We start from the raw sequence: 16,632 nt of genomic DNA on the forward strand, positions 1-16,632 counted from the left end.
CAAACCAGCTTTACAATAAATGTTAAATGGACTTATATAGTCAAGAAATACAACAGAAGAAAAAAGATCTACAAAATCAACCCCAAATGTATAGCCAACAGGAATTTGCTGTATGGCTCAGGAAACTCTAACAGGGGCTCTGTTTGGGTGGGGGCGGGGGTGAGGGTGGGGAGAGAGATGGGAGAGAGGTTCAAAAGGGATGGGATGTATGTATACCTACGGCTGATTTACGTTAAGGTTTGACAGAAAACTGCAAAATTCTATAAAGCAATTATCCTTCAATTAAGAAAAAATAACATACATGTAAACAGGCAGCTAAGGTATTACAAATGTAAGTGATAAATTAAGTGAGCTATAGGGTGTAATGTGATTATATACAAGAAGATTACTTTATCAGTCCTTGCTGCTGCCGTTCCTGCGTGGCGTCAGTCGTGTCCGACTCTTAGCAACCCCCTAGACGGCAGCCCACCAGGCTCCCCTATCCCTGGGATTCTCCAAGCAAGAACACTGGAGTGGGTTGCCATTTCCTTCTCCAATGCATGAAAGTGAAAAGTGAAAGTGAAGTCGCTCAGTCCTGTCAGACTTTTCGCGACCCCATGGACTGCAGCCTACCAGGCTCCTCAGTCCATGGGAGTTTCCAGGCAAGAGTACTGGAGTGGGGTGCCATTGCCTTCTCTGTATCAGTCCTTAAGGGGATGTATTTCTTATTCATATAAGTTTATTCTCACCGTTCATTTATTGGCATCACTTGGAATCAGCAGTTTCCTGAATTAAGTTTACTTATTTTCTTTGTATACGCTCTTCCAACTACTGGAATGTTCTTTTCTTAGTGGATCACTTGTACAGTTCTTAGTTAGACTTTAAAGATTCATTTAAAACCATATTCCCTAGCAAATATGCTATGAACCACCTTGCCACTAAGCTCATATAAAACAAGTGTTGTTTAGTTGATAAGTCATGTCCAACTCTTTTGCAGCCCCATGGACTGTAGCCCACCAATCTGTCATGAGGATTCCGAGGCAAGAATACTGGAATGGATTCAGTTCAGTTCAGTTGAGTTCAGTCGCTCAGTCGTGTCCGATTAATTGCGACCCCATGAATCACAGCATGCCAGGTCTCCCTGTTCATCACCATCTCCCGGAGTTCACTCAGACTCATGTCCATCGAGTCCGTGATGCCATCCAGCCATCTCATCCTCGGTCGTCCCCTTCTCCTCCTGCCCCCAATCCCTACCAGCATCAGACTCTTTTCCAATGAGTCAACTCTTTGCATGAGGTAGCCAAAGTACTGGAGCTTCAGCTTTAGCATCATTCCTTCCAAAGAAATCCCAGGGTTGATCTCCTTCAGAATGGACTGGTTGGATCTCCTTGCAGTCCAAGGGACCCTCAAGAGTCTTTTCCAACACCACAGTTCAAAAGCATCAATTCTTTGATACTCAGCCTTCTTCACAGTCCAACTCTCACATCCATACATGACCACAGGAAAAACCATAGCCTTGACTAGACAGACCATAGTCGGCAAAGTAATGTCTCTACTTTTGAATATACTATCTAGATTGGTCATAACTTTACTTCCAAGGAGTAAGCGTCTTTTAATTTCATGGCTGCAGTGACCATCTGCAGTAATTTTGGAGCCCAAACAAATAAAATCTGACACTGTTTCTATTGTTTCCCCATCTATTTCCCATGAAGTGATGGGACCAGATGCCATGATCTTCATTTTCTGAATGTTGAGCTTTAGGCCAACTTTTTCACTCTCCTCTTTCCCTCTTATCAAGAGGCTTTTAAGCTCCTCCTTCTCACCCCATAAGGGTGGTGTCATCTGCATATCTGAGGTTATTGATATTTCTCCCGGAAATCTTGATTCCAGCTTGTGATTCTTCCAGTCCAGTGTTTCTCATGATGTACTCTACATAGAAGTTAAATAAGCAGGGTGACAATATACAGCCTTGATGTACTCCTTTTCCTATTTGAAACCAGTCTGTTGTTCCATGTCCAGTTCTAACTGTTGCTTCCTGACCTGCATGCAGATTTCTCAAGAGGCAGGTCAGGTGGTCTAGTATTCCCATCTCTTTCAGAATTTTCCACTGTTTATTGTGATCCACACAGTCAAAGGCTTTGGCATAGTCCATAAAGCAGAAATAGATGTTTTTCTGGAACTCTCTTGCTTTTTCCATGTTCCAGCAGATGTTGGCAATTTTATCTCTGGTTCCTCTGCCTTTTCGAAAACCACCTTGAACATCTGGAAGTTCACGGTTCACGCATTGCTGAAGCCTGGCTTGGAGAATTTTGAGCATTACTTTACTAGCATGTGAGATGAGTGCAATTGTGCGGTAGTTTGAGCATTCTTTGGCATTGCCTTTCTTTGGAATTGGAATGAAAATTGACATATTCCAGTCCTGTGGCCACTGCTGAGTTTTCCAAATTTGCTGGCATATTGAGTGCAGCACTTTCACAGCATCATCTTTCAGGATTTGAAACAGCTCAACTGGAATTCCATCACTTCTACTAGCTTTGTTCATAGTGATGCTTTCTAAGGCCCAGTTGACTTCACATTCCAAGATGTCTGGCTCTAGATTAGTGATCACATCATCATGATTATCTGGGTCGTAAAGATCTTTTTTATACAGGTTTTCCATGTATTCTTGCCACCTCTTCTTAATATCTTCTGCTTCTGTTAGGTCCATACCTAACAGAACCTAACATTTCTGTCCTTTATCGAGCCCATCTTTGCATGAAATCTTCCCTTGGTATCTCTAATTTTCTTGAAGAGATCTCTAGTCTTTCCCATTCGGTTGTTTTCCTCTATTTCTTTGCATTGATCTCTGAAGAAGACTTTCTTATCTCTTCTTGCTATTCTTTGGAACTCTGCATTCAGATGCTTATATCTTTCCTTTTCTCCTTTGCTTTTCACCTCTCTTCTTTTCACAGCTAAATGTAAGGCCTCCCCAGACAGCCATTTCGCTTTTTTGCATTTCTTTTCCATGGGGATGGTCTTGATCCCTGTCTTTTGTTCAATGTCACGAACCTCATTCCATAGTTCGTCAGGCACTCTGTCTATCAGATCTAGGCCCTTAAATTTATTTCTCACTTCCACTGTATAATCATAAGGGATTTGATTTAGGTCATACCTGAATGGTCTAGTGGTTTTCCCTACTTTCTTCGAGTCTGAATTTTGTAATAAGGAGTTCATGATCTGAGCCACAGTCAGCTCCTGGTCTTGTTTTTGTTGACTATATAGAGCTTCTCCATCTGTGGCTGCAAAGAACCATTTCCTTTTCCAAGCCCAGCGTTTCCTTCCTGACCCAGGGATCAAACCTGTGTCTCTTGCATCAGTAGGCAGATTCTTTACCGCTGAGCCAAACTGGGAAGCCCCCATATAAAACAGACCCTATGCTAAATGGCTGCTGTTCCTTTGGGACACCATTTATCTTGTACATCTCTCTGTTTCTTAATATATAGTACTTGATGTTAAACGTTGTGTAGCTTACAGATTAAAAACATGGACTTAACCTTTTAATGAATGAGAGCTAGAGTGCGATTGGGTTTGAATCCCAACTCTGTCATTAACTACCTTGACTTCAGGCAAGTTTTATTTTAAAAAACTTCCTGAACACTCATTGCTGTTGCTGCTAAGTCGCTTCAGTCGTTTCTGACTCTGTGCGACCCCATAGAGGGCAGCCCAGCAGGCTCCCCCGTCCCTGGGACTCTCCAGGCAAGAACACTGGAGTGGGTTGCCATTTCCTTCTCCAAGGCATGAAAGTGAAAAGGGAAAGTGAAGTCGCTCAGCCGTGTCCGACTCTTAGCGACCCCATGGACTGCAGCCAACCAGGATCCTCTGTCCATCTGATTTTCCAGGCAAGAGTACTGGAGTGGGGTGCCATTGCCTTCTCCGGAACACTAATCAGCCAAGAATTATAATAAAAGCATATGTTTCTGGACTTTCCTGGTGGTCCAATGATTAAGATTCCACACTTCCAATGCAGGGGTATCAGTCTGATCCCTTGTAGAAGAATTAAGATCTTTCATGCCAGTTGGTGTGGCCCCAAATAAATAAATAAATACATAAAAATAAAAGGATATGTTTCCACAAAACATTAGATATTTTTTAGCGATTTTAAGCTCTCAAGGATCTTAGATTCCAAAATTTTAAGTTAATATAATTCTTCACATATATTTTGCTTCCTACCTGCTCTTGTCACCAGAGTTAAGCCTTCCTGAACAAAATATTGTTGTGCTACAAAATAGAAAATCCTGTCTTTGAAAATGGGCAGACAATTGTCTTATGTTAAACTCAGTACAAGGGGAAAGAATAAGGATGAATGCACCACCAGATGAAAATTCCTTGATCCTCTAGATGTCACATGCAGGAGACCCTGGCTTGATTCTGGAGTCAGAAAGATCCACTGGAGAAGGGATAGGCTACCCACTCCAGTATTCTGGCCTGGAGAATTCCACGGACTGTATAGTTCATCAGGTCACAAAGAGTTGGACTTGACTTAGTGACTTTCACTTCACTTATATGTCACATGGTGCTCTTTCTCTTGCTCATGGCACTTGCTATGGCACTTAAAGCTGTGGCATTCCCAGAAAGATGAACTCTAACCAAGGTACATAGTCCTGAAGATGCCAAGGCCATGGCTGCTAACTCCATCAGCAAAGTCAGAATCCATTGGATCAATACCCAAAGTCATCATAGACATGATTCTCAGCAAGGTATCTAATACATTGAGCAGATTCAGGCTGAAAATACTAGAAAACCTAGACTCAAATGACATAAAAATTAAGATAATCTATTATAGAATGTAGAGAGAAAGTCATTTTCACTTCGGTCAATTCAGTATCATCCTTAGGGGTGCAAGCACTTTACATTTTTTTCTGCTTACTCATTCTCAGTGTATTTGTTATCTTCTCTTCAGTTGAAAGATGGCTGCAAAAACTCCAGGCATCATATTTCTACACACTAATGTCTAGAGGCAGAACAAGGATCATCTTTTCCTTAAGTCTTGTTTATGACCTAGTTAATCTTTCCATTACCAGAAATCTTCTAACTTTTTATTGACTAGATGGCTGAAATTGGGGCACAATGACCCACCTAAGGCAATCACTGCAAAAAGAAAATAATTACATATTTTATCATTAGAGAAATGCCAAATTAAAAATGTTAAACATTTATATGGCCGTCAGTATTTTGTGACTGAGACAAAATTTATTACTGAAAATAGTAATTTCATTTGAGTGAAACTTTCAAGAACCATTTGTAATCAACCAAGAAATTGTCTGTTTTGTCATTCACAATTTCTGCTATGTTTATTATTACTATTTTACAATTTATTCCTCTGGAGTTTTAAATTTTTCATAATTGCTAAGGGCATTTATAATTTCTTGGGCATTTATAGTTTCTTAAGAATTTAACTTCTCCATATTTAGGTAAATGTCCAGAAATTATGCTGCCTTTACCGATAACTGAGGCCAGAGGAAAGGAAAAAGAAAAGGAAATGTCCCTCTAATATCTCTCATTGACAATATGGCTAATAAATTATTTATCAAATTTAAAGAAAAGCATGGCAGATAGATAGAGGGTCACAGTCCAGCTTAATACCATAATAAGTTTCACTTTGGTGGAATCAATTAAAATTATTTGTGTCACTGTAATGTGGTCACTCAGAGGACAGATGAGTTAAATATGTTATAGGTATTAACTTCTATTGGACAGTGGAAGGAAATGACAATTTAAGAGACCATCTAGGTTATATACCAGGTCTTGTTTTAATTAACATTGAAGCGTATGACTTTCATTATTCACATTTGTATACTATATAGAGGAACTTCTTACTGATAGAAAATTTGTTATGTTTTGGAATGCTTCATGTCTACAGCCAGCTTTGATGTAAATGCCCTTGAATGTGCCTGTTAAACTTAGAGAAAATAGTTGATACTTTTAGAGAAGCTCACCAATTGCAGCCACAGATCCATGCCTTCATTACTGATGAATATAGCTTTACAGTAGGTAAAGGAGGAGCTTTACGTATCATTATTTTAATAGCATCACTTTTCTAAAGAAGTTACATTTAACAATGTGAAGTGTTAGTGATCATGGGTCTCCTCTTTACTGAGGATGGAAAAGTTATCTTCTTTCATCCGAGACACAGAAAGCACTTAAAAGACATTATCTCTATAACATCCTCTGACAGAATTGGCTTGTACTATAATTCCCATTTTATTGGTAGATAAAGTCATGCACATTATGGTTTTATAATTTAGCTAGGCAGCTGGCCTGCTCTGGCAAAAGAGCTTTTAGCTTTACTTCATTCTAGAAATTTGTCTCATTTATGTCTTCACATTTCTAGTGCAGACATGACCTTAATGTTTCCAGAAATCAAGAATTTAAGTGGTCATTTGTCCAATGACTTTTTTTTTTCCTGAAGAAACGTTTCTGAATTATATTTGATTTCATTTTGACATGAAAGGGAAATGAATAATATTTTGGATAACTGATAGAAATTGAATTGGGTCATTTTCTAGATTCGAATGAATAGTAGAACTCTTAAACAATATTTTTTGTTAGTATTAAATAGCTCTAGTTACATTTAATAGTTACTTAAAATATTTAAATACATAACTTTTAAAAATTAATCACACTCAACTCTTTATCAGACATATGCAAATTAAGTCCATGACACACTTCTTGCACACATGAATACCCCAGGATTTAAGGAAAATTATCTTAAATTTAGCCTAAGATAAACAGACTAAAACCATGATGACATTAAGAGCTTTAATTAGGAGAAACATGTCTATTTAGTGAAAAACATTTAATTGACTCAAACAGAGGATTGCATTATCCTCTATCCAGTTTTACAATTTTCTTTCTTTTTTAAAAACTAGAAGTAAAAGGTAGGCAAATCCAATATATGTTTTTGCAGTGGTTTCACAGATTTACTTATGGAAATCAGAATCATATTTTATTCTGGAAACATTTAATCGACTCTATGGACGTCCCAGGTGTACTCGTGGTAAAGATCCTGCTTCCTAATGCAGGAGACATAAGAGAAGCAGATTGGATCTCTGGGTTGGGAAGATCCCCTGGAGGAGGGCATGGCAACCCTCTCCAGTTTTCTTGCCTGGAGAATCCCATGAACAGAGGAGGCTGGCGGGACACAGTCCATAGAGTCCCAAAAAGTAGGACACAACTGAAGCAACTTAACATGCATGCATTCATAGTTCATAGTGGATAAAAATACTAATCAGTATTAATATCAGTGTATAGTGTAGGACTTCCCTGGTGGCTCAGACGGTAAAGCGTCTGTCTAAAATGTGGGAGACCTGGGTTCGATCCCTGGGTCAGGAAGATCCGCTGGAGAAGGAAATGGCAATCCACTCCAGTACTATTGCCTGGAAAATCTCATGGACAGAAGAGCCTGGTAGGCTACAGTCCTATGCGCCGCAAAGAGTCGGACACGACTGAGCGACGTTCTTGTATAATTCCTGTATGTATAGTGTAGAAAGCACAAGGGAAAATACAGACCGAAAAAAGAAACATGGAGCTGTAGTAATTATTCTATGCCTCTTCCCTGTCAGTTTTCCAGGGAAGATTTTACTAAGTACATTTTTGTAAATAAGGTATACCTCAGAAACCAGATACATACAAATATATTTCAAACATGAATGTGTCCTTAAAAGAGTTATGTATATAAATTACCATAAATTAAAACCAAGGACTAATAAACACAGTGAAAAGAAAGCAGAGATCAATATATACATTTTTATACTTAAATTTTTTTCTGGATATTAGAAATCTCACACATCTATTATGACCCCAAAGGAGTTGTTACATGCTGCAATATGATAGAAAAATGTGGAATGAAAAGAAGTAAGGCTTTTTCAGCTTTAAAAGTAAAGTTAGAATACATACTTTATGATGAAAGCTTTTATGCATTTAATGAAAGCTCTGGACTTCACTAATGTAATAGAAAATACTGAAAGGATTTTTAACAGATGTTTAATTTTGACAGATAAATTATGATTGAGTTCTAAAAACTTGGAACTTTGGTCTATTATTAGAAAAATGTATTAATGTTTTCATTTCAGGACTGTAAGATTATAATAGATTCCTTTTCCATTTCAAAGAGCCATCCAATTAAAGTTTTACTCTCAAAGATAATACATAACATTTTGACTTAGGTTCAGAATATATATATATATATATATACATATATACAATCTTTTAAATTTTTATTTTAAATTTGGAATCTAAACATATTTCCCCATTCTTATATTATAAAGGTAGAAACTGATCTTGTCTTTTTTGTAAATAAACCAAAATCAGACTTTGATACAACCTCAAATTAGCATAAAAATAAATAAAACTATGCCGGTGTATAAACTTGACTCAGTCTGTGTTTGGGTTTTAGGATAAGTCATATACCTGTAGTGAAAAAATTGCTTTTGACTCAGAAAAATACTGATGATTATTACTTCTGTGTTTAAAAGATTATCTATCCTATTCTATAATGACATACAGTATCAACAGAATCACATATAATATTCCTTTAAATATTCAAGTAATAAAGATCAGTTACCAAATAAATGAATTAAAGAAGATACATCATGCTATACGTGGTTTCTATGTCTTAAACTAAACCAACTTGAAAGAAATGTTTGTATAATGCCCTGAGGGTCAAAACTGCTGGGATCTCTGTTCAGACAAGGGCAGGCAGGGGATTCCAAAGATGACTCTAGAGCTCCAGAGTGTAAAGCTGGGAGCACTTTGACAGAAGTGTGTCAGTTCTGACCTTAACTCCCGCTGAATGCCTTGTTCCTGTGAGAGGAAATCTCTCTTCGGCTAAACTGTTCAAAATTCGTTTCCAATGTGCATTTGCTCTGCTCCACTCTGTCTGAAAATATATGCAGACAAAGTTGATTGACAGCCCTCTAGTTACCATACCATGAAGGTTGAAACTAGAAAGGCTATACCTCTAATTCACTGACAGCTGAGAGCTACAGAACCTCATTTCTTAGGTTCATTCTTATATCTCTTCTCATTGTTCCAAGAGGAAAGCAAATACTGGTGGATTACATAAGACTAATGGGCTCTATATAGGATAAGGGTGTAAATATGGAAATCACAGTCATAAATTTTCTGCTGTTATGAGAAGAAAAGAAATCACAGTTATTCAAGTAATTCTCACAAAGAAGACTGATGAAATAATTTAATTTACCAAGAAATTTCTTTTCCAAGGAAGAAAATACATAGAGCACACCTCCCTAACAATTAGTAAAATGTAAATACTTTTCTTTAATAAGATTAAAATTCTAGCATAAACTGCCAACTAACTCATCAAATATTCAGCCCTAACAGTTTTCCCTTTTTCATCTCTAAAATTCAGGCTGTGCAAACTAGATTCTTGACTTCCCTCTCTTTCTTGCATCTAGTATAACTCTATGGAAGAGTTCTGGTTAATGAATTATACTCTGAAGTTAACTCCTGCTTTCCTTCTCTCTTCCACCTTCTAAAGTAAACAGGAATGTGACAATAAAATGCAATAGCCATCTTACAGTTATGAGGCAGTCCCCCCACCTCCAAAATGAGAGGTATTGATTTGAACATTTTTTATCCTCTATATTCCTTTCTCCCAATTTCTTATTACGTAGGAAAAATAAACTTATTTAAGCCCATATGGTGTCAGGAAGCATTTAACAGGAGGCTTCCTGTGTGCTGTTTTGGATCTGTCAGGAATTCTCTGTTCCTTATTAGGAGAGGCAAGCCTCTCTGGGACTGAGGAATCCAGGCATTTCCTTTGTTAGTTTTTCTAACGAAGTGATAAGTACCCTCTTCCTTTTTATGACCCATATGGTAAAAATGGTTTTTTACAACTCTCTCTTTCATATGGATGACCTCATGTTTTCTTGATAACTTGTAAGTTTTGATTTTATCTCTGCTGAAAATAGCTATCTTGTAGGACAGTATAAATACCTACACAATGTTGAATGAAACACCTTTGCTCCATCAGAGCTCTGGTCCCCTTGTCTTTCTCTCTCTCTCTCTCTTTCTCTCTCTCTCTCTCCCTCTCTTTTTCAGGCTAATCCCCTGGAGCACAGAGGCTCTCTGAGTTCACTTTCCTGCCCGGGCTTCTAAGACCCTCTCGAGAAGGTGCTCTGCACCTTCACCGCATTGAGAGGGCGCCTGAGGCCTTCGTGAACAGAGCAAGCCCCATGCAGGGGCTTTATTGGCTTTCTGTGTAAACCAAGGAATATCAGCCTCTTTCTCTCCTTTACTTTCTTATCGTCAACTCCGGACCACCAGGTTCCGGTCCATTAAAGGACCTCAACAAGTCTTCTATTATACATATTAGAGGTATTCCTTATAATCCAGACACAAGACATAGTCTAACAAACACATCACACACTAAAGTTACAAATAAAAAAAAAAAATTAAAAGGGGGGATACACAGGTACACTACTGTCTTCCTTATCTAAAGCAGACTTTACTAGATTCCAACATATTTTCTAAACCTATAACTATTGTTCCTTCCCTTGTGCATGGGCCCAGCAAAATTGTGCATAAACGTCAGCAGACAAACTTGAGCTTTCATCCTGCCTTCGAAAGAAGACTTTCAGACATTGCTTGGATTATTTACTGCCCTTTCTTTGTCTGTAAACCATGTTTATACTACTGAGACTTTAGGGAAAGTGTTAGGGAAAGAATAAAGAACATTATGCAAAGGGTTTACTTATAAAAACTTTACTTATACTCCTGTTTATTGGGACAAATGTCAAACCAAATCAAGAAAATCGATGTTTATGGCTAATGATACAATTGTTGATTGGGGACCCCATGATATGTGGTTATCTGACTACTCAGAGGATATTAACAGCACTGTGTGTGATATGGAAGGTCACTGACACTACAATGGAACATTATTATGACAAAGGACTTCTTGAGTGGCTTGACAGTGGATTAGCCCCACCTCGTCCTAGGATCATCCTTAATAAACAGAGTTGGCCTGAACAATGGGACATTTGCAAACTTGCTGCAAGCACCAGAGCACGGAAAAACTTGGGACTTGGACTGGACATTTCATAGGGACCAGTTGTGGTCATAGTAACTATTTCTTTCGCTATAATCAGTCATATTTTATACAGGCCTGTGTCCCACTTCCTTTTGTTATAGCCATAGAAAATTTACAATTTAGTAAGACTTTTACGTTCTGTAACTTGTATTAATTGCAACTATATTCTTGTCTTAACTCCTCTATTTCTTTAAGCTACTCAATTTTGTGTTACTCCTGTTTAATTCAATCATAGTGCCTACAACTGGGAATGAGTCAAATATTTCATTTACAAAATATACATGATAATGCCTCTCTGAATGTACAATTACTGCTAAGAAAATCTTTAAAACTTTTTCTAAAAATCTGCCCTCTTCCCCTAATCTGGAAACTTTAGCTGAACAAATTATCCGGGTTAGACCCACGAGGATGGTTTCAAAGTATTACCCACAGTATCAGGTCTGGAACTGTAACTTTGGTGATTATCTTGATAATTATATTAGTTGTTTACTGTCGCCTTTCTATAAGGTTGGTTAATACTAACCAAACTCATTTGGTCAAGACCTTTTTTATAAATATAATAAAATAGGGGGAATTGTCAGGAAGCATTTATAGGAAGCTTCCTGTGTGTTATTTGGGGTCTGTCAGGAATTCTCTGTTCCTTATTAATTCCTGAATGTTCAGGAATTAAGAGGAGAGGAAAGCCTCTCCTGGGACTGAGGAATCCAGGCATTTCCTTCGTTAGATTTTTTTATAGTGATAAGTACCCTCTTCCTTTTTATGACCCATATGGTAAAAATGGTTATTTACAACTCTCTCTCCCATATGGTTGACCTCATGTTTTCTTGATAACTTGTAAGTTTTGATTTTATCTCTGCTGAAAATAGCTATCTTGTAAGACAGTATAAATACCTACACAATGTTGAATAAAATACCTTTGCCCCATCAGAGCTCTGGTCCCCATGTCTTTCTCTCTCTCTCTCTCTCTCTCTCTCTTTCGGGCTAATCCCCTGGAGCACAGAGGCTCTCTGAGTTCCCTTTCCTGCCCGGGCTTCTAAGACCCTCTCGAGAAGGTGCTCTGTGCCTTCACCGCATTGAGAGGGTGCCTGAGGCCTTCGTGAACAGTGTAAGCCCTGTGCAGGGACTTTATTGGCTTTCTGTGTAAACCAAGGAATATCAGCCTCTTTCTCTCCTTTACTTTCTTATCGTCGACTCTGGACCACCAGGTTCTGGTCCATTAAAGGACCTCAACAATATGGTATATTGAACAATTGCCCTTTGCCTAAAGATTATTTCATTGTAATCCTCAGGAGCTGTGACTATAATACCTTTCATGGCAAAGTTAACTTTGCAGATGAAATTTAGTTAAGCATTTTGAAATGGGACTTTAGATTATGGGGGTGAACCAAATGTAATCAAAGGGTTTTTTTGTTTGTTTGTTTTAGTGAGAAAAGGATGCAGGAGAGCAAGGGTCAGAGTCTGATAGAGATTTAAAGATGCCATATTGCAGACTTTGAAGATGGAGGAAGGGTCCATGAACCGAGGAATAGGCACATCCTCTAGGAACTAGAACAGGCAAGAAAACAGCCTCTCCTAGAAGGAAACAGGCTTGCTGACCCACTTGAGACTTCTGAAGTCTAGAACTGTAAGTTATGAAATTTGTGTTTTATTAAGCCACTATGTCACCAGTAATTTGTTAACAATAGTTATCAGAAACTAATCTAGGCCTACTCTCTATTATTTGCAATATAACTCAATTGAAACCATTGCATAATGGTTCTTAGATCTCAAAGAAATATTCCAGGAAAAGCGTCCAGGGAAAAATGTACAGTGAATTAAGTTTACTCCGTTACTCCGATAGTAAATGGCTCTTCTTTTGTTCAAGGATTCATGCTTTAACATTTACTTACTATGGAGATTAAAAAAAAAAAAAAAACCAAACTGCTTTCTAAGAATGATCTAACTTACTCGACAGTTTCAGCTTTTGTTTGTTTCACTCAAGAATGATATGATCAAAGTGGACCCACTTTACTGAGAATGATTGATCCTTTGGTAACATCCTTCAAAGGTTAACCATTTACTTAAAGTGGATGTTATACGTAAACACTCATTTAGTAATGTCTTAAGCACAATGGTGTATGGGCCTGTATGAACAACACACACACAATTCTGGTTAGCAGAGAGCCTAGCAGGTGTATCAGATTCTTCAGAGGTTCCCACAGTCCTGCCTCCTGGCATACATTCCCTTGTGTATAGCCATCATTTGTGATTTGCTTTTGTCTAACAGAATGTAACAAAGGTGATGAGATGTATATGATTGCTTTATATAAGATTGCGACTTTGGTTTTATTAGGGTGTCTCTCTTTCCTTGCTGGGTTTAATAAGACTCATGTGGTGAAGAATTGAGAATGCCTCTAGCAGTTCTCTTGGGTTCCCTTACCCTACTGCTCTCCACCCGGGTGCCCTTTCCCAATAAAATCTCTTGCTTTGTCAGCACATGTGTCTCCTCGGACAATTCATTTCCGAGTGTTAGACAAGAGCCCAGTTTCGGGCCCTGGAAGGGGTCCGCCTTCCTGCAACAAATGGCGACTCTGGCGGGGACTCTTCTTCACTGAGACTGACATCCTGACCACATGGGGTACTCAGGGGCCAGCTTGCCTGCCAGTGGACCAGACCCAGCGGCCACAACTGGGACCCTTTTGTCCCAGGTCTCCTCCTGGTGCAGACAACTGGCCAGAGTGCCCCAACTGATAAGGAACAAGGGACTTTATTGACCTCTCTCTCCTTCCCTCTCTCTTTACTCTCCTTAATGCTACCTCTCCTTCCCTGTTTTTCTAGTCCCCCGGTCCTGGACCCAGGAATCTGGTCGAAGGGCCCTCAGCCTGAGCTGAGGATTGGAGACTGATCACCTCCTCTTGGCAGAGAACTCGAATTCTGGTTCTGGTCTGGTCTGATTTCTGGTAGGGCCGAGTTCCAGTCCCCCCTTCTCTGGAGGCCCAGGGAAAAGTCACATAATGCCTGTGTATCTGTAGGTGGCAGGAGACGTCTGTAAGGCCACCCCTTTTGCCCCCCTCTCGCACCTCCTCCCCCTTCTTCTTTCAACCTGGCTTCCTTTCCTCCCTTGAAATCTCTGATGTTAGTACTTGGATTCTTGTATTTAAGGGCTTCCCTGGTGGTGCAGAGGTTAAAGCATCTGCCTGCAATGTGGGAGACCTGGGTTCGATACCTGGATCAGGAAGATCCCCTGGAGAAGGAAATGGCAACCCACTCCAGTATTCTTGCCTGGAGAATCCCATGGACGGAGGAGCCTGGTGGGCTACCGTCCACGGGTCGCAAAGAGTCAGACATGACTGAGCGACTTCACTTTCACTAGGAGCTGTGTGACCTCCGACTTAGATCTGGCAAGAAACAGATTCCTCATGGATCAAGGTATAGAAAGTACTGCAGTGAAGTACCTTCAGTCTCTGGTAACTGTGGTGTTTTTTTATATTTTTTGTTAGTTGAACAGCAGTACTCTTATTTCAAGATCCAACCTAGTTAAAAAAAAGAAAAAAAAAAAAGAATCTTGTCTTTTATATAGCCCTGACTCAAGTCCAGGCTGGATCCATCCATCCAGTTGTGTGTTAGTCGATCCATTAATCCATTGATCTATTCATACAAAGGGAAGATGACTTTAGGGTGAATTGTCTTCCAGGTTCCACAGCAGGAATTCTTGATGGTACAGAATGAGCAAGAGAGACTGGCCTCATTAACTGCATATTGTCTGCCTTGCTCCAAATTTCCAGGACCAAGCCAGACCTATTTTTGAGGGCATGAAGATCAACTCTGGACCTGCATTATGTCACTCAGAAGCCATTTACTCTGTGGCTAAAATTAACTCTAATACATTCATAGAGTCTGATTCACTCACTTAGAAAGTAAGTTCTTTTAAGAGCATAACATAGCACTTAAAATTATGAGGATGTGGTGTTGACTAAGAACTACCTGCTTCAAACTTCAGCTATACTATTAATAGTTTCTTGGAGAAGGAAATAGCAACCCACTTTGGGATTCTTGCCAGGAGAACCTCATGGACAGAGGAGCCTGGCAATCTACAGTCCATAGGGTTGCATAGAGTCAGACACAACTGAAGCAACTTAGCATATAGTTTCTACATTTGTTACCCTAAAGAAGCAACTTACATGTCTGTTTCCTCATCTGTATAGACAAGATAACCACAGTTACTACCTGGTCAAATTGTTGGGAGATCTAAAATTAAATGAGGAAATATGTAAAACATCTAGCACTACTTCTTAAAAGAATTAAATGGATATCACTATGGAAGAAGTTTCCTTCTCATTTCCCTAGTCTACATGAGGCCTGATTGTCCCTTAGGCATTCCTGGTCCTTTCTGACTCCTCTCTTCCCATGGAGGTGAGGGAGGTATCCATTTGGTGAGTGTTAGAAAAGCAAGTGTGTATTCTTCTTGATCTAGGCTTACCTCTCTCATGTCGCTTGGAGATCTGGCTGTTCCCTGGAAATGCCCTTCCTGTTCCAGTGTTTGATCCCAAGACTTTACAAGGAAAGCATTCCTTTGGAGGAAGATCAGCTATTTTCTAGCTATGTAGCCATTTTCTAGCTATGTATTACAGGATAAGTTTACCTAATACTACTGAGTTTCAATTTTAAGAATATATGTGATTTTAATGAATGGCCATGATGCATATTTTTTAATAGTGAGGAATTCATTTCAGGAAAAGAGTACCAGTCAGAAGATGATTTGGGGTATGATACATGGGGAGAAATCATATTTTTTTATGTTATACCATTTGTCTCGGGCTTCCTTCATAGCTCAGTCAGTAGAGAACCTGCCAGCAATGCAGGAAACTCAGGTTCAATTCCTGGGTTGAGAAGATCCCCCAGAGAAGGAAATGGCAACCCACTTCAGTATTCTTACCTGGAGAATCTCATGGACAGAGGAGCCTGGTGGGCTATAGTCCATGAGGTCGCAAGAGTTGGACATGACTTAGCAACTAAACACCACCACCACCACCATTTGTCTCAGTAAAATTTAGACAGATGTAGTCTCAGAGAAATAACCTCACAATTCTCAGATAAGAAATACTTGGTAAATATCCTTCATGTGTATTATAAAGATCCTCTGTGATAATTTTCCCTATATTAGTTTATAGTTAGTATAAGAAACTAGATTATCTACATATAATTAATGACTCTTCTCAGTAAATTGGAAATTGAAAAAAATTAATTTTTGTCCAAACCTATATATTACATACTAATATTTCAACTATTAAATTATATAATTTTGATTATACCATTTTAAAATGTTTCTTAAATATTGTCATATACCACGACTGATTGTGTAAGTGGAATTCTTTTGAAAAGCAACTGATGATAGGTTATGTCTTCAAATATTTGTATACTTAACCAAATACCTTCTGTACTCTAAAGAAATAGAATAATATTTCATCACATATATATTTGTTAAAACAATTTAAAATTGTGAAAAACTGAAAGAAACTTTAATAGTTAATGATAGTGAAAGGCTTAATAATCTTTGCTGTAGCCGTAGCTTTTAGTGCATA

This window comes from Capricornis sumatraensis, chromosome 17 (assembly GCF_032405125.1).
Source record: "Capricornis sumatraensis isolate serow.1 chromosome 17, serow.2, whole genome shotgun sequence".
In the NCBI taxonomy this organism is placed as follows: domain Eukaryota; kingdom Metazoa; phylum Chordata; class Mammalia; order Artiodactyla; family Bovidae; genus Capricornis; species Capricornis sumatraensis.